The sequence below is a fragment of the Vombatus ursinus genome, unplaced genomic scaffold, assembly GCF_900497805.2.
Source record: "Vombatus ursinus unplaced genomic scaffold, bare-nosed wombat genome assembly UNPS02014833.1, whole genome shotgun sequence".
In the NCBI taxonomy this organism is placed as follows: domain Eukaryota; kingdom Metazoa; phylum Chordata; class Mammalia; order Diprotodontia; family Vombatidae; genus Vombatus; species Vombatus ursinus.
Genome location: NW_020954611.1, coordinates 5,563,653 through 5,581,818, shown reverse-complemented (window position 1 = coordinate 5,581,818; position 18,166 = coordinate 5,563,653). Strand labels below are relative to the sequence as shown.

At 39.6% G+C, this 18,166-nt stretch overlaps 1 protein-coding gene across 9 annotated transcripts in view; it reads left to right on the top strand.

Moving 5' to 3' along the window:
- The window catches only part of CHST15 (carbohydrate sulfotransferase 15), a 123,728-nt gene that overhangs the window by 8,031 nt on the left and 97,531 nt on the right, over positions 1–18,166 (top strand). For 2 of the 9 annotated variants that reach the window (XM_027839792.1, XM_027839787.1), the window contains exon 1: positions 14,744–14,888. The exons of the other annotated variants lie outside the window; for them this stretch is intronic. The gene's annotated coding sequence lies outside the window, so the exon portion shown is untranslated. Of the gene's footprint in view, positions 1–14,743; positions 14,889–18,166 lie in introns of those variants that run through there. 9 annotated transcript variants of the gene reach the window in all.

Here is an 18,166-nt window from a genome sequence, read left to right as displayed (position 1 = left end):
TTCTCTTCTCTTCTCTTCTCTTCTCTTCTCTTCTCTTCTCTTCTCTTTCTATTAATTCACACTTGGTGATCTCATCAGCTCCCATGAATTTATCATGCCTAGGCACGCAGATAGGCAGACACACATGCATGCACATGCACACATACACTGTGTCCCAAAAGTCTTTGTACAGTTTCAAATTATTAAAGATTCAACCACATAGATGTCTCTGTGTACTACAATACACACACATACATGTATATATGTGTGTATACACATCTATCATATGTAAATTAGATGTATTCACACATACTATATATGTGTATATGTATATGCACACAGTCTTAGTGCAGTTTCAAGTTGTTACGGCTGCAACCACATGTATGTCTATGTGTTCACTATATATGTGTATATATACATGCATATATGTATGTTGTATATGCATATATATTTTATATGTAAATTGCATGTCCAATAGACATCTTAAACTCAACCTGTTCAAAAGAGAATTCATTCTCTTTGTCCCCCTACACCACCTCTCTTCTAATTTTTTCTGTGAAGGGCACTACCATATGTCCAGTTTTGTAGATTCACAGCCTTAGTGTTATTCTTTATTCCTCATTCCCCATCCTACATATGCAGTCAGTTGTCACATCTTTTCATTTCTACCTCTGCATCTTCAAATCTGATCCCCTTCTTACTTTATGGGAGTTCAGGCCCTCACCATCTCTCAAAAGGAATTTCAAAATACCTCCCTCATTAGTCTTCCTGAATCAAGTCTCGGCCTTCTTCAATCCATACTCCATACAGCTGCTGAAGTGATTTTTCCATCAACACGGGTCTGATCATGTCATTTCTCTGCTCAATAAATTCCATTGGCTCCCTGTTGTGTTTAGTATCAAATATAGCCTCTTTAGTTTGGCATTTAAAACAAAACCTGACCCCAACCTATCTTCCCACCTTTATTATACTTTACTCCCTTTCTAATACTCTAGAGCCAAGATTCCTAACCTAGGATCTGTGAATTTGGTTTTTAAATACTTTGATAACTGTCCTTCCATATCATTGGCTTCCTTTGTAATCCTCTTTATTTGATTTTATGCATTTAAAGTCATTGTTTGGAGGAGCCCATCAGCTTCATCAGACTGACAAAGGGGTTCATGACATACTGCCAAAAGATTAAGAACCACTGCTCTCCAGTATAGTCCCATTGGCTGCCTTCTTGTTTGTTATTCATGACACCTATCTCCATTCTCTATGTCTCTGCTTTGGTTGGCTCCCATCCTTGCAATGTTCTTCCTTCCAACTTTGAGATCATAAAGTCCCTCATTTTCCTTGAAACCTGAACTCAAGTGCCACCTGAGCCATTTTCCTAGCTGATTGTGCCCTCCTTGAAAACTAACTTGCATTTCTATATTCTGCATATGCTTATGTATGCACACATTTTCTCCTCTCATAGAACATAATTTCCTTGACGATAGGGGCCTCTGTCATTGTTGTCTTTTTTACTCCTAGGGTACAAAGACCTGGTGCCTGTCACCTAGTGGGTGCTTAATACATCTTGTTGATTGTTTGATTAATTAATAATAACTCCTCTGCTTATCAGACTTGCTAGAAAACCAACAAAACTTCCCTAAGATTGAAATTCTCCCTTTGCTAAAGCATAACATACTGATGACATTTTGGGTGAACTATCTCATCTTGGAGACAATTACTTGTTTAATTTGATCAGTGTAAATCTCAAACTAATAACAAAACAACTACATCCTTTCTGTTGCTACTCAAATAGGCCCAATGAAAGAATATAACGTCAGGAGTTCAGGAAAGGAGAGAAGAAAAAAAAAGTAAGAGGGGAGTTAAAAAGGCATTTACAGAAATGAGAGTCAAGGAAGGCCAAAGCTATCTTTGGCTCTTTCCATTGCCCTCACCTTCTATATCCAGTCATTCACAATATTGTCCATTCTCTTCCATTAATATATCTTACATCTATCCCATTTGCTCCATTCCTATTGCCCCTACCTTAGTGCTAGCCCTCATTATCATTTGTCTGGAGTGATGCTTGCTAACAGATCTCCATTCTTCTACCCTCCTACCCCAATTCGTCCCTCATCTTGCAGCCAGATTATGTATCAGACAGACGGGGTCCAAACGACACTCTGCATGTTCCCTTCAGTTTCCTGTGGCCCTACACTGTCAAATTCAAGCTCCTTAGCTTATCATTCAAGGCCTTTTACGTTCTAGGGCAACCTTGCCTTTCCAACATTGTAATTTCCTCTATATACTCAGAGCTCCAAGAAACTCAGAGTACCTGCCACCTCATGCTTTCCCACCTCTTTGCTTCCTGCTCCCAACTGTGCTTAAATCCTCAGTGCTGCCTCTTTTGTGAATCTTTCCTTAATTTCCCTGATGGGTAATGACTGCTGATTGGCATGGAAGTTTTAAAGTTTTATTGATGCCTTTTTAAAAAGCCTTGCAGTCATTTCCTGAAGTATGTTGTCAGCCTCCAATGAATCTTCTCATGTAAGAAAAGAAAAAGAAACAATTAAATAAAGCTAATCTACCAAAGGATTGTGTCTGGTAGTATATTCCTATAAAAGACCTCTAACTTATTTGTATAAAAAGGTTTTTTTTTTATAATTTTGTTTATATGAGTTCCTGGGTTTAATGGTAGCCATCTCTGGGAGGGTGGGGGTGAGGGAAGGAAAAAAAAAGGAAACAAATTACATGATAACTTTATTATATATTTAAAGGGAATAAAAAGTTGTACATAATAGATTTGCAGTTTCATGTGCAATCATCTTTTTTATACTGTGTTATGAAAATGCTTGTTTTATTTCATAAATTAAAAATAAAACAAATAATTTTTTAAAGAGATATCTATCTTGTCCCAAAATAGGTCATAGGGTCACGGATTTAGAGCTGAAAGGGATCTTAGAGGTCATCTAGTTCAACTCACTTATTTTACAGTTGAGAAAACCAAGGTCCATAAACATTAAGTGAATTGCCCCATATCACCCAGTGGCAGAGCTGAGGCTCTGATCCCATATCCTCTGGACTCCAGACCTAGTGGTCTTTTCTTTTAACCATACTGGTGTCTAGGAGCTTCTTAGAAATTATCTTAAGCTAATTTCCCTAGGCAAATATGATCTCTTCAGAAAACACACCCTGTCTGGATGTATTTGCCTACCTGGAATCTCTGGATTGAGATCATTGGTTCATTCTTCCAATACCAAGTACATTAGTACATTCTCAGTTCATTAAGAAATGTCCCACCGTCACAGTGGGTTTGTGATGAGCCAACCAAAACATTAGGAAAATCTTTAAATAACTTCACTCATGCTCCTCCTCCTCCAAGGGCAGCGGCAAACAAGGAAGCAAGCAGGGAAATCTGAGCCAGGTCGCCTCATAACCAAGACAACCCATCCCATCTAAAGTTCTCCAAACAAAATTATATTAGACAGCTAGGTGGATAAAACCCTGCATTTGGGGGTCAGTAAGGTCTTAGTTCAAATTTGGCCCCAGACACATATTTCTTGTTACGACCCTGGGCAAATCATTTAACCTCTTTCTGCTTCAGTTTCTTCATCTGTAAAATGGGGATAATAATAATACCTGCCTCCCTGAGTTGTCGTCAGAATAAAAATAAGATGATATTTGTGAAACATTTTGCAGACCTGAAAGTGCTACACAAATGCCAGCTATCACCTACAGAATATACAAAGCAATAATACTTTTACTATATTTAATTGTATATGTCATAATTATCCTACTAGGGTGTGACCTCCAGGAAGATAGGCTACGTCTCACCTACCCCATATTTCCTGTCCTTCCTTTCCCTCTCTGCCTTTCCTTTCCCCAACCTTCCCTACAAAGGAATAAGGGGCAGATCACTGGAATAGTTTATTGGCTTCTGTAAGCATTCAATCTACAATAGTTTGACTTCAAAATTAACCATGAGGAGGAAGAGAAAGTGTAGTGTGATAGGATGAACACAGGATTTTGAGTTAGGAGACCTGGGGTTTGGCCACTAGTTATGCTAAGGAGGGAGTCTGGTAGGGTGGAAATGTACAGTCTTGGATTTGGGGTCAGAGGTCCTGGACTCAATTTCTGGCCCAGCTGCTTATTGCTTTTGTGGTTTTGGGTGAGATGGTTAACCTCTCTGGGGTGTGGTTTCCCCATCTTCAAAACAAAAGGAGTGGGACTAAAGCTCTAAGACCCCTTATAGCTCTAAAAGACCTATTAACAATCTCTTAATTAATCTCTCTGCCTTTGAGCAAGTCACCTGACTTCTTTGGTCCTTCATTGTACAATTAGGAGTTTGAATGAGATGATCTGTAAGCCTTCATCTAGCTCTAAATCCCATGAACCACTAACTTCATAGTAGCTGTGCCAACTGGAATCCCAGTGCCCTAGAACTGAAAAACACTGCAGCCTGACTAGGCCAACACGTGGCTCTGCATTTTCCCTGATAAGTTGCCATCACATCTCTCATAGAAGACTTATAGTGACAGGAAATCCACTATCTTTCCACACAACCCATTTTCCTTTTCAGCCCTGATAAGATTTCCCTTTGCAGCGAACCAGAACCTTCCTCCTTGGAATTTCCTCCGTTCCTCCTAGTTATGCCATTTGGGGCCAAGCCAAACAGTATAATTCATCTTCTGGATGACACTCCTTCAAATACTTGAGGACAGCTGTATGTGCTGTTCCTTTCAATGATCATTCCATGGCATGGCCTCCGGCCTTCTCCCCTCCTCCTCTGTCCCCCTCACTGATGTCATTCCTAAAATCATTCAGGAAATCAATCTTTAGCCTATGCTGATTTGAGAAAGATGCTGTAAGTTTGTAAAGAGGCATTTATTCTGTCCCATATTGGCGTATAAATTTTATTAGCCAATGTAGTGAGGCTTTTAAAATTGGATTGAGCTGTGATTATTTAGCAACTGTTCTGAGTAAGTGATGCCTTTAAAGGGCTGTGAGCTCTGGGACATCACTGTGGTATTTGATGTAGGTAAGCAACGTGTAGTACTTGGTAAAAAGTTACTGAATTTTGAAATCTCTGTTTATAAAATGATCACACTCTTCAAATAACTCTAGCAAGATCCTTCAGGACAAGTAGTTTGTCATGTCTTCTGTGTATCTAGTACCGAGTCTAGTGCTTTGGACATAGTACATGCCAAATATATGTGTAAGTTACATTAAAAGACTCTGTGTGTATGTATATGTGTTGTTTCTCCTTAAAAAATGTAAGTTGCTTGAGGACAGAGGCTGTTTTTCTTTCTTTTTAGGGGGGGGTCTACATCCCAGTGCCTAGCACAGGACTTGGCTCATAGTAAGCACTTAATAAATTGCTTGTTGGGGCAGCTAGGTAGTGCAGTGGCTAGAGCACTGGCCCCGGAGTCGGGAGAATCTGAGTTCAAATGTGACCTCAGACACTTAGCACTCACTAGCTGTGTGACCCTGGGCAAGTCACTTAACCCTAACAGCCTCACCAAAATTAATAAATAAATAAATTGCTTGTTTATTGATGGATTGTGGTTGGGGGTGGAGGTAGAGTTTGCTTCTGTGTAAGGATCTCCCTGACAGATGGTAGGGGAGAGTGGTGGAAAAAGCCCTGAATGTCATTCTAAGCTTTGCTGTTAATTTTCTGTTGAACTTGGATCAAGGCACTTTGGCTTCTCTGAGGATCGGTGCCTTCCCTCTGAAATTGGGATGATAATTGAACCATTTACTGCTAAGGGTTGGTCTTAGGTTACAATTAAATTATGTAGTGTCTTTCTGGATTAGTAGAAAGAATGTTGGATTTAGTAGTCAGCCAAGACCTGGATTCACATCTAGCCTTGGTCAGTTATTAGCCATGCGACTTGGTCGAGTTGATACTATCTCTGAACCCTAGGGATAACAGATTTGTATAAGGGCTCTAACAATACCAATAACATTTCATAGTAGTGTTGAGAGGGTCAAATGAATTAATGTTTGTGAAATACTGTATTAGTATTCAACAGACCATTTAATTCAGTCCTTTCAGATGGTTGGGTGTTGAAGAGAGAACTATGGGCAAGGATTAATAATAATTTAGTAGTAGTGCTCATTTAAATAGAGCTTTATGTTTTGGAGGTATTGTGATGTATTGGATAGAGAGTAGGTCTGAAAGACCTGGAGTCAAGTGCTGACTGTTGGTCCTGGACAAGTTACTTAATCTCTCAGTGGTTAAGGCAGCACTCTAAGACTAGAAATGGCAGGTGCCAATGCATATTGGTAGAAAGAGTCTCCTCACCCAGGAGTTCCCTGTGCTGCTGAAATCACAGGGCTATACCTTTAAGGCAAATGTTCCTAATCTAGATCTATGAACTTAAAAAATTTGGATAACTTTATTTCACTGTAAGTGGTTTCCTTTGTAATCAATTCTATGTGTTTTATGCATTTAAAAACATTATTTTGAGAAGAGGCTCATAAGATTCACTAAACTGCCAAAGGAGTCCAGGACATTAAAAAAGGTCAAGAACCCTTTCCTTAAGATTTGCAGAATTATTTTTCCCTATAGATTCTGCATGGCAAGTAGTACAAATTATATTATCCTACTTTGCAGATGAGAAAACTGATACTCAGAGATTTTGTGGCTTGCCCAGGGCCATCCAGCTGATAAATGTAAGAGGCCAGGACCACAGCCCAGATCAATGATGTCACACTCAAGTAGAAACTAAACTGTATATAATGATCCCTGAGGGCGGGATATTGACTTAGCTTTAAAATGTAATATTATCTTTGTTTTATTGTAGTTTTATTTATTTTGCTAACTATTTTCCAATTACATATTAATCTAATTCCAGTATACTGGTACTCAGTGCACTTGGAAGTATTGTGGTACCCAGGCCTTTGGCCTAGATCATCAGACTCCAAGACCAGTGTTGTTTCAACTTGTTTCTCATGTATTCAAAAGCACACACACACACACACACACACACACCATATACACACACACACACACACCACACATATACACACCACAGACACACACCCCCCACACACCACACATACACACACCACACACAAACCCCACAGACACACACACCACACATACACACACACCACACCCATACCCACACACCACACCCACACCCACACACCACACACACACACACCACACACATACACACACCACATACACACCCACACACCACACACACACCCACACACCACACACACACACACACCCCACACCCCCCACACACACACGCCACATACACATTACATTTATTTCTTTTTATTCTGAACTTAAACATGAAAGTAGGTATTTCCATATACATAGTAGAACAGAAATAGAAGGTGGCATATGAGACTTCAGATCTCTATTATGTACAGTTTGTTTTTCTTTTAAAAATATTAAATATATTCAACCTGTAGCTTTCAAAGCTACCCAGCTTGTCTGTTTCTTTTTATCATTGTTTCTATTCTTTCCTCTTCATTTTTAAAAGAATACCTTAATGAATTCTTCCCTTCCTTCCCTCCCTCCCTCCCTCCCTCCCTTCCTTCCTTCCTTCCTCCCTCCCTCCCTCCCTCCCTTCCTTCCTTCCTTCCTTCCTTCCTTCCTTCCTTCCTTCCTTCCTTCCTTCCTTCTTTCCTTCCTTCCTTCCTTTCTGTCTCTCCCCTGTCTCTAGCACTATCTCTCTCAGTCTCTGTCTTTCTCTCTGTTGCCTCTCTCTGTGTGTCTTCCTCCCTGCCTCTCATCATCTTCCTGCTCTGGGGGTAGAGGACAAAAGAAGAACAAAACCCTTGTGAACAATATTCATAATCAAACAAAACAAATCCCCACATCTGCATGTTGGAAAAGGTATGTCTTTTGTGGCATCTGGAGTCTATAACCTCTCTCTTCTGAGGTGTATTTCATGCTTCATCATCAGTAAAGAGGATTGTTAGAATGGAAGCTTGACTAAGCTCTTAAATTCATACTGGAAATACTGCAGTGAGTTCCCTACTCAAGCTGAGAGCCTGAGAAATTCCCTACAGTGGGCCCACATTTATGTACAGGTCAAGCAGTATTTTTCATTGGATACCTGAAGGGATCATAAAGACTCCTTCAGAAGGTCATGGACATTTTTGGTTCATTTTGCTTCTTGTGCTCAGGGAGGAGGAGGTGGGAGCACTTTGCTACTCATACTCCCCACCAGCGTAGCAGCCCAAAGAAATCATGGAGCAGTTTTCTTGATGCTGCAGGAAGCCTCCTACACCACACCATCAGACCTGACCTTATCATTCCTGTCTTTTCAAAAATCTTCAGTGACTCTCTATTGGTTACTGAGTTAAAAAAAAAATTCTGCCACCCGATACTGAAGACCCTTTAGCACACACAACTCTCCTCCACATACACTGATTTTATTTTCCAAATGCTTTATCGGTACTTTTCGGTTTTATATCAGTTATTGTGGGACCCTCCTCCCTTCCTTCCCCTCCCCAATTGAACCTTTTCTGTAGCGAAGGAAAAACCATTAAGCAAAATGGAGGTATCTGACAGTGTCACCGTTTTATTGATGAGGAAATTGATGTGTGTGGAAGTGAAGGGACCTGCCCAGGGTCAGTCAGTCAGTCAGTCAGTCACCAAACATTTATTATGCACTTACTATGTATCAGGCACTGTGCTAAGCAATGGGAATACAAATGCAAGTAGAAAGAAAGACAATTGCTACCCTCAAGGACCTTACATTCTAGGGGGGGAAATACAATACATAAAAAGGGAGCTAAAAGTAGAGGGAGGAAGAAGAGCTTTGGCCATGTTACCTGGATTGGGGGTAATGGTAGAGAAAGTCCAGAGTATAGCCTGGAGAAGATTATATAGCTAGTATGTGTTAGAGCTGGAGTGAACCCTGAACTCAGAGCTTTCTCTAGGAAACCACACCCCCTTTCCCCAAGTGGCTTCATATGCAGGAAGAATCAGCTTGGCAGAATGTACTTGGTCTAATTGGGATGGTGAATAGCTGTCAACCTTGCTTTCTATATTTTTCTTTTCTTTTCTTTTCCTTTTCTCTTTTTATTTTCACGTTAGTCATGTTGTAAAGAAGAATTAGAACCAATGGGAGAAACCACAAGAAAGAAGAAACAAAACAAAACAACAAAAAAAGAGAGCAAATAGTAGGCTTTGATCTGCATTCAGACTCCATAGTTATTTCTTTGGATGTGGATAGTATTTTCCATCAGGAGTCTTTTGGAGGTGTCTTAGATTTTTGCGTTGCTGAGAAGAGCCAAGTCTATCAAAGTTAGTTATCGCACAATGTGGCTGTTACTCTGTACAGTGTTCTCCTGGTTCTGCTCACTTCACTCAGCATCAGTCCATACCAGTCTTTCCAGGTTTTTCTGAAGTCTGCCTGCTCATCGTTTCTTATAGACATCAGTATTCCATTACTTTCATATACCACAACTTGTTCAGCCATTCCCCAGTTGATGGGCATCCCTTCAATTTCCAATTCTTTGCCACCACAAAAAGAGCTGCTATAAATATTTTTGTACATGTGTGTCATTTTCATATTTTTCTGATCTCTTTGGGATATTGACCTAGAAGTGATATTGCTGGGTCAAAGGGTATGCAAATTTTTATAGCCCTTTGGGCATAATCCCAAATTGTTCTCCAGAATGGTGGGATCGGATCACAACTCTACCAACAAGTCATTAGTGTTTCAATTTTCCCATATCTTCTCCAACATTTATGATTTTACTGTTTTGTCATGTCAGCCAATCTGATAGGTGTGATGTGGTACCTCAGAGTTGTTTTGATTTGCATTTCTCTAGTCATTAGTGATTTAGAGCATTTTTTCATATGACTATAGATAGCTTTAATTTCTTTATCTGAAAACTGCCTGTTCGTATCCTTTGACCATTTATCAGTTAGGGAGTGACTTGTATTCTTATGAATTTGACTCAGTTCTCTATATATTTTAGAAATGAGGCCCTTATCAGAGACACTGGCTGTAAAAATTGTTTCCCATCTTTCTGTTTCCTTTCTAATCTTGGTTGCATTGGCTTTGTTTCCTACATTTTTCTTTAAAAACTAATTTGCAAGAACTGGTGAAAATAGCTGTCTGCCTGATTTAAAAACCAACGAACAACTGACCTATTATATAGCTGTCTTCTAGGAGAAATGGCTGTTGTAAATGCCACTTGTCTCTCCAGATATATAATCATAATGACATGCATATAATGTTTCATAATTTGCAGATATTTGATCCTCAAAACAAACTTGTGAAATAGACAATATTGATGTTATACCCATTTTATAGATGAGGAATATGAAAGATCAAAGGACTTACCCAAGGCCATGCAGCCAGATGGTGACAGAAACAGCATTTAAACTCCTGACATCTTTTGTCTCTTAAGTCAACTCTATTCTTATGCCCACAGCTGTTATGGCACCAGAACTGGCTGAGTTTGTAGGTTGAGAGATGGAAGGAACCTTCATTCTATAAACAAGGAAACAGGCGCAAAGAATTTAAGTTGACTTGCTAAGCCATATAGTAAATAAGAGGGCCCATGGCACAAAGGCCAGCCCTCTGATTTCTGATCTTGTTACTGTGCCATCCCCTATATTACTCCAAGACAAATTACCAACATTGATTGCGAGATTGTGTTTTCACGTCCCCCATTGAAAGTGATCTCTGTGAGGGTAGGTCTCTTGCCTTTGTATCGCTAATGCATAGCACGGTATCCAACACACAGTAAGTACTTACTACATGTTTGTTGACTGACTACAAACCAAGGTGCCCATAGCATTCAACTGGTTCAGACACAATAACCCTAGAGAAATCCTTGTGTTAGATATAGTTTCGTTGCAAAAAAAAAAAAAAGAAGTGGCAATTTTGTTTCATTGTAACTGCTTTCAGATTGATGAAAGAAAAATACAGTGTTTTGAGAACTGGCATTTCAGTAACATAGACTAGAACAATTCAATCATGAACGCATTGTGGCTCTCATTTCCTTTCTCCAACAGCCATACATACAACAGCTGGTATTATTATTGCATGTGTTTAAGTTACAAACTCTTAAATTCTTAGTATAATTTTTACTTGGTAAATATTTGCATTTCTGCAAAAAATACATAACCTCCTTTGTTCTATGTTAGGCATATTTGAGTATATATAATATATTTAAATATGTGATATACTAAATATTGCAGATTAATATGTGTAAAATAAAAAGATAAGATTATATAACTGTATTGTATATATCTATATTTAAACAGTATAGCCATTTAATTGCATTTGCTAAATGGGCTGTTGACAGAGATTCGTTACCACCGATAATTTTGTGGCCTGTTGTCAGTCCCACCATCTCTTTGTTTGTAGAACTTATTCTCTGATTCAGTTGACTGTAGTAGAGATGGCAGTAATGGTTAGAAACTGTTGCTGATTGTTTCAGTCTTGTCTGACTCTTCATGATTCCATTTGGGGTTTTCTTGGCAAAGACAGCGGAGTGGTTCACTATTTCCTTCTCCAGCTCATTTTACAAATGAGGAAGCTGAGGCAAACAGGGTTAAGTGACTTGCCCAGGGTCACACAGCTAGTAATTGTCTGAGGCCAGATTTGAACACAGTAAGATGAGTCTTCCTGACTCCAGGCCTGGCACTCTATCCGCTTCACTACCTAGCTGCCAGGTTAGAAACTATAAGGTCCTTTAGAAATATTGCTAATGCAACATTGTGAGAAGTATCCTAGCATAGAAGATGGAGAGATGGCTTAGTTGGGAAGGCCTGGGTTAGAGTCTCACCTCTGAAGCATTGACTGTGTGAACCTAGATAGGTCATTAACCCATTAACCTCTCAGGGGGCAATTCTTTGTGTGGAAGGGTTGCTGGTGTGGAGCTTTTCCTCACTAGGAAAATGATAAGTCACAGGTTTGGAAGGGAAAAGTATTTTTACTTACAAATATAGGTGTGTGTGTGTGTGTGTGTGTGTGTGTGTGTGTGTGTGTATGTGTGTGTATGTGTGTGTTTGTGTGTGGAGAGAGAGAGAGAGAGAGAGAGAGAGAGGAGATCAGGGAATTTCATATATATCCCCTAAATGTTAGTTTCTGTTCTTGCTTTGTCAATGATTTGTTCTGCTGTTTCCTAGTTGTCTGTGATTGAAATCTGAACCCTGTCTGGATAATTTTTGTATCACCATTTAATTCTAAAGCTAGTATTCCTTTAAGAAGACTCAGAGAGGGAAAAAAAAAACTAATCTTTAAAAATCTATTTTTTTAAATCAACTGTCAGAGCTGGGGTGTGGGGGCTTAATTTTATTTTGAGACAGCTGTGATGGAGGATCACAAGATTTGAAATTTTAGAGTTGGAGGGGATCTTAGCATTGAGTTCACTCCACCTCATTGGACAGGTGTGGAAATATATTTCCAGAGAGGTAAAATTTCCCAATGTCACACAGTTAGAAAGTAGCAGAGACAAGGTTCGAGCTTAAATTTTTGGACTCCAATTCAGTGTTCTTTACAGTATACAATTCTGCTTTCCCAAGGTCATACAAGAAATTATGGTAGAGGAAGGAAAAATAAATATAACTCATTTATATGGCATTTCATGTGTTATAGCAACAACTCTCGGGTAGATTATGCATGTCTTGTGCCACTATTTACCTTACCTCATGTATGCCTAGACTTTCTCAGGATACCTCTCCCTCCTTTATCTTACTTTCCAGTCCCCCTTTATGTGTTATATTCTCCCATTAGAATGTAAGCATCATGAGGGCAGGGAATGTTTTGCTTGCTTGCATTTGTATCTGCAGCACAGCTTCTAGTCACACACAGTGAGTAGTTAATAAATGCTTGCTGTCTCTGTCTCTCTGTCTCTGTCTCTGTTTCTGTCTGTCTCTGTCTCTCCGAATCTGTCTGTCTGTCTGTCTCTGGCTCTCTGTCTCTGTCTCTGTTGCTGTCTCTCTCTCTTTGTCTCTGTCTCTCTCTGTCTCTCTGTCTCTCTCTGTCTCTCTGCCTCTCTCTCTGTGTCTCTCTTTCCCTATCTATCTGTCATCTCTGGGAAACTGAGCCTCAGAGATGTTAAATGACTTGTATCCATGGTCTCATAGCTACTAAGTGTTAGAACTTGAAGCCAGGTTTCTTGACTCTCGGTTCAGGGCTCTTTCTCCTTATTATACCCTGACTCTTAAAAGATGGAGAATAGAATCACAGACTTCTAGAAACTTTAAGGCTAGAAGAGACCTCATGGTGTGATGTTAACCTTGATCTATTTCTTGAGTAACAGTGGAATCTCCCTGTTTGCTTTTTCCTCTAAAGAACAGCATGGAGTTGGGGGGAAAATAAACCCAAATAGCCATTAGAGATGGAAGATAATAGCTTATCTGGTCACTGAATTTTTCTCATTAGTAAGAACTATAAGGCTGCATTTATAGGCCATGTGCTTATAAGAGATTTGTAGACAAGAAAGGTATAAAATATGAATTTAGCATGTCTGTTCCTAATGGAGTTACTGTACTAGAGTGAATTTTCTTGTAGTCAGGGATAGAAACACTATGGGAAGATAGCTTTGCCAGATGAATCTTCAGAACATGGAGGTGAAAGTGATTTGCCTGAAGGCAAGTAGTGCATTTTCTGGCTACTCTGAAAATGCCTCCTCTAATCACAGGATAAAGGGGTAAATTAAATTGCAGTTGACTAAAGTATCAGCATGTGAGATATAACCAAAATCCCCCTAGAAAAGATGGGAAGAAATCTGTAGAGTAGTGGAGGAGAAGACCTCAGCAGGCCCATATTTTTCCTGTTCTTTATCCTTCAGCGCTGTCACTTTTCTTCTTCTAAACACAGAAGTTAGTGTGGGATTGTGTGTTGGTGACAGAGAGAGAGAGAGAAGGAGGGAGAGAGAGGGAGCTTGCCTCCAAGTCATGAAAACCTGTGTTAAAGCCTATGTGTAACATGCTACTCTGTGCTGTGGTCTCTTAAGACTGCAAGTTGCAAACTTAGGACTAAATAAAAATTTTAAAAAAATGCAGGACCTTATTTACAGCCATTGTATTTGTAGGGACTCACAGGCAAGAGAAACACAGGAGGCATGAAAAATCTGGCCTATCCGTTCTTCTTTCCCATTGGCTCTTAGAGTTTCCATACTTGGGAGCATTCTGTTGAGTCAGATACCATCTCTTTAACAGATGAGAGAGCTATGGGACAGAGATGGTGGATGGATGGGTAGAAGTTGCCGGGACAGATTTTGCCTTGATATACAAGAAAATCTTCCTTTTACTTGGAGATGTTTAATAGTGGACGCAGGTATCTTGAAAGGTACCAGGTTCCCCATCACTGGAGGTCTTCAGTGAAAGACGAGATGACCACGTTTCAGGAATCTTGTAGAGGAGACCGTTGTCCACGTACAGAATGAACTAGACCTAAGGGCCCGTCCAGTTTTTGAGAGTTTATGAATCTGTGAACACTTAGATTTGCGGTCCTGTCCATATCTTATCAAGCCCTTCACTTGACCATGTTAATGAGGTGAAATTGGTTGAACATCATGATGCTCCATAGAGCTGTCAACAGCCGTTTCCCTTCCACTCTGCTCTCTGTGTACCAAGTCCTTTTTCTATAGGCTTGGGTGATTTTCCTCACACCCTCCCAAGGAGAGACAAGACTGCTTTTCTGTTCTTTATGATTTCTCTGCCTCAGGTAGTATTGAATCCTTTGTCATAGTGAGTTAAAGCTCACTTTAGGTATGAGAAAGGTGTTATACTTTATATTTTATACTTTGTCTGCCATTATACTTTGTCTGACTCAGCTTCTTTTAACTGTAGGTTTGGTCTTAAGTAAACCCAGAGGTCATTTTTTTCTTGGTGTAGTCCTGAAGAGCGAGTGGCTAGGAGAGAGTGCGCTGGCCTGGGAATCTGTCGACCTGGGGTCTAGTTCCAGGTCTGCTACTGTGAAGCTGGGTGGTCTTGGGTAAGTTATTCAGATTCTTTTAATCTTAGTTCTTTTATAAATGAAATGAGGAGATTGGATTTAGAGCTCAGTTCTGAAGAAGCTCCTTATGAGAAATACCTTATATCTTCCATCTTTGTATTTCCCCACCCGAGGGCAGGTTGTGAAAATCAGGAAGACCTGGGTTCAGATTTGCTCTCTGACATTACCTCCTTGCCTGATCCATGTCAGGTCATTTAAGCTTTATGTGCCTCAGGAAGCTCATTTGGGACTTATCAGTTGAGTCTGGAGTTCTTAACCTGGGGTTCATTGGTCCATATATGGGAAAAACATTACATCTTTATTTTTACTAACCTCAAACTGAAATGTGTCATTTCTTTTACCTGGGGATATAGGAACCAAAACATTCTGAGGAGGAGTCCATAGGCTTTGCCAGGACTGCCAAAAGGGTCCATGACCCCAAAAGGTTAAGAACTCTTGGACTAAGTCATAGGTGGGTGCATGTCTGTACTACATATATGTAGTGCCCCACATGGTACCTAGCATATAGTGGTGCTTTGGGTATGGTTATGTTCAAAAAGCAACAGTGAATGAATTGAAAGGGTGTAGTTAGGGATGTGTGTGGATTTTTCAAGAACTTGAATCTGTTTGAGATAGAATACTGACTGACTGACAGAAGTGGAATTGGTAAATAAATCAAATGAATTAACAGCTGATCCAGTGAGGTAATAGCTATAAAAGTGCTTTGTAAACATAAAACTGTATGTAACAGTAAGGGATTAAATGAAGGGCTTTTTTTTTGCTTGCTTTTTTAAAATGGTAGAATGAGTATTGCTTCCTTCCAAGATTTTTTTTAATGTGGGACTCCCCTAGTCTTCTAATGTTGTTTACAATACAAATAGACATTATATATTGACAAGATACCATGCAATTCATTCTGGTATTCCTAAGGCAATTCAAATGGGAAATCTGCTACTTGTACTCCCTTTCATTTGTGTGAGTGCTCTCCCCTGCAGATTGCAATCCCTGCAGCCTTCTCTGGAAGGGGTTAAACCAGAATCTCCTAAGATAATGAGGTGGGGAGGGGAAATTTCACAAGACAAAGGAAATAGTTTCTCAGGATGTGGTGAACTTGCCTAAGAAAATTTATCAGCAAGAGCAAATCAGGGCAATGAAGGGGAGTTCAGATTAATGAAACCAGGATTGTTTCTGGCACTGTGCATTGTCATTACTTTGCAAATCTATTTCTATCCATTTTAAAGCTGTTATGATGAGAAATTAGATGAGCAGAGATGCATAGAAAGGAAGAATTGGATTTTTTCAGGTAGGGTCTCATTATCAGAAGTCTTTTTCTCCAAAAAATCATTTACACAGTGACAGTTTAAAATGCACTCTGGCTCAGTGTGTTTCCCAGGGAAGAAAAATGGAGACTTCAAAGGTAGAAACTTGGTTTGTTTGGTTTTTAAAGATGATATCAAATGGATTTGCTTTACATTGCTAGAAACTTTAAAAATCCAATCTTCAAGGCAGCAATTTTTGGAGTGGGAAGGTGGGACAAAGAAGAGGATATTGCCTCTTTGAAAAATTCTTTTAAGCACTGAAAGCTGACATACATCTGGGGCTTACCATTCAAGTTAAGGTGATAAATTTGGCATTGTGCCTACTGGGACAATTTTACTTGACTTAAAAAAAAACCCTGCCATTTTTTTAAAAAATGCCCATTTTTCAGTTTTAGAGCAGATATATCCCCTTAACTCCTTATGTGTGACTTTGTCAAAGAATTACAGAGTATTAAATCTGGAAAGGACTTTGGAGACCATCTATTTCAACCTCTTTATTTTTATGTAAGAGGGAACTGAAGCCCAGAGATCTCACTTAGAATATACCTTGCGTCCAAGGTCTCAGAGAGAGTCAGTGACCTTACTAAAACCCAAACTCTTGTTTCTTTAAATCTACTCCACTGCTCTTTCCACTATGCCATACTTTCTGTCTTATCTTCAGTTCAATACTTTAATTTCCTGATGTTGGATCCTAGGAATTGGAAGGGACGTTAGACATCATTTAGTTTAATCTTCTCATTTTATGAAATGGGTAGCTAAGACCCAGGGGCTACAGTGACTTTTTGCCCATGTGTTGATACTGCAGTTGAGCCAGGATTCAGACCCAAGCCCACTGCCTCCAAATCCCTTGTTCTTTTTCTTTCAGAGACTAAGAGGGTAAATAGAAAATAATTAATGAATGACTAGCTAGCTTCAGGTTCATATTCTTCTTCCAGTCTACACCATCCTCCAGGACCAAGTTCACATTAATGACCAGCCTCTAAATCCTGGCAATACATTCTCTAAGGTGTATCAACTCCAACCAACACCTGCTTTTCTACCCCTAAAGTAGTCAAATGTTGGTTTGGGTACTACCGGTTGCTACTGCCACACTTGCTAGCATGGTGCAATGAGAATCACACTGGGTTTAGAAAAGGCATGGGTTGGCATGGTAATCCTTTAGCTCTCACCAGTTCATGAAAACTATCATCTCTAGGAAAATCAACTTAGAAATTCTACTCTGTGACTGCGACATTTTCTATCATATCACCTTTCATTTACTCCCAGTTACACTACCCTCCAGTTCTTTATTCTCCCATTTCATATGTAAGTCTCCTCTTCTGTGGTTTTACTTGCTTTCAAATCTTTCCTTGACTCCCATGGCCAGTCACTTACTGATTCATTGATTACCACCACCACCACCCCCAGCATCTATTTCCTGCCTTTCCCACTCCCTAATACATACACCGTTTGATGCCACCAACTTGTCAATCAACAAAGTTTTTGTGACACCCCCCCAATAGATTTTCACTGGAGAAAGGCATAAAATGGAGCACATTATACCCATTATTAATTTATGGTGTATAACTTCATCTGGATCCTAAGTGCTGTTCTTCAGTTCTTCTCTTTTCTTCTTATTGACTCCTTATCACTTTACCTAGTGACTGTTCCCAACCTTTTTTTCTCTCTTCAAACACCCAACCATACCCTAAATCCCAGTCCTCAACAGGAGATGATCTAACTCCTACATCACTGAAGAGACTGAAGCTATCTCTCTCCCTCAACTCTCTTCCTTCATACCTCAAAATCTCTTAGGATCATTGCCCTTCCTTCCTTCTTTCTTTCCTTCCTTCCTTCCTTCCTTCCTTCCTTCCTTCCTTCCTTCCTTCCTTCCTTCCTTCCTTCCTTTCTTTCTTTCTTTCTTTCTTTCTTTCTTTCTTTCTTTCTTTCTTTCTTTCTTTCTTTCTTTCTTTCTTTCTT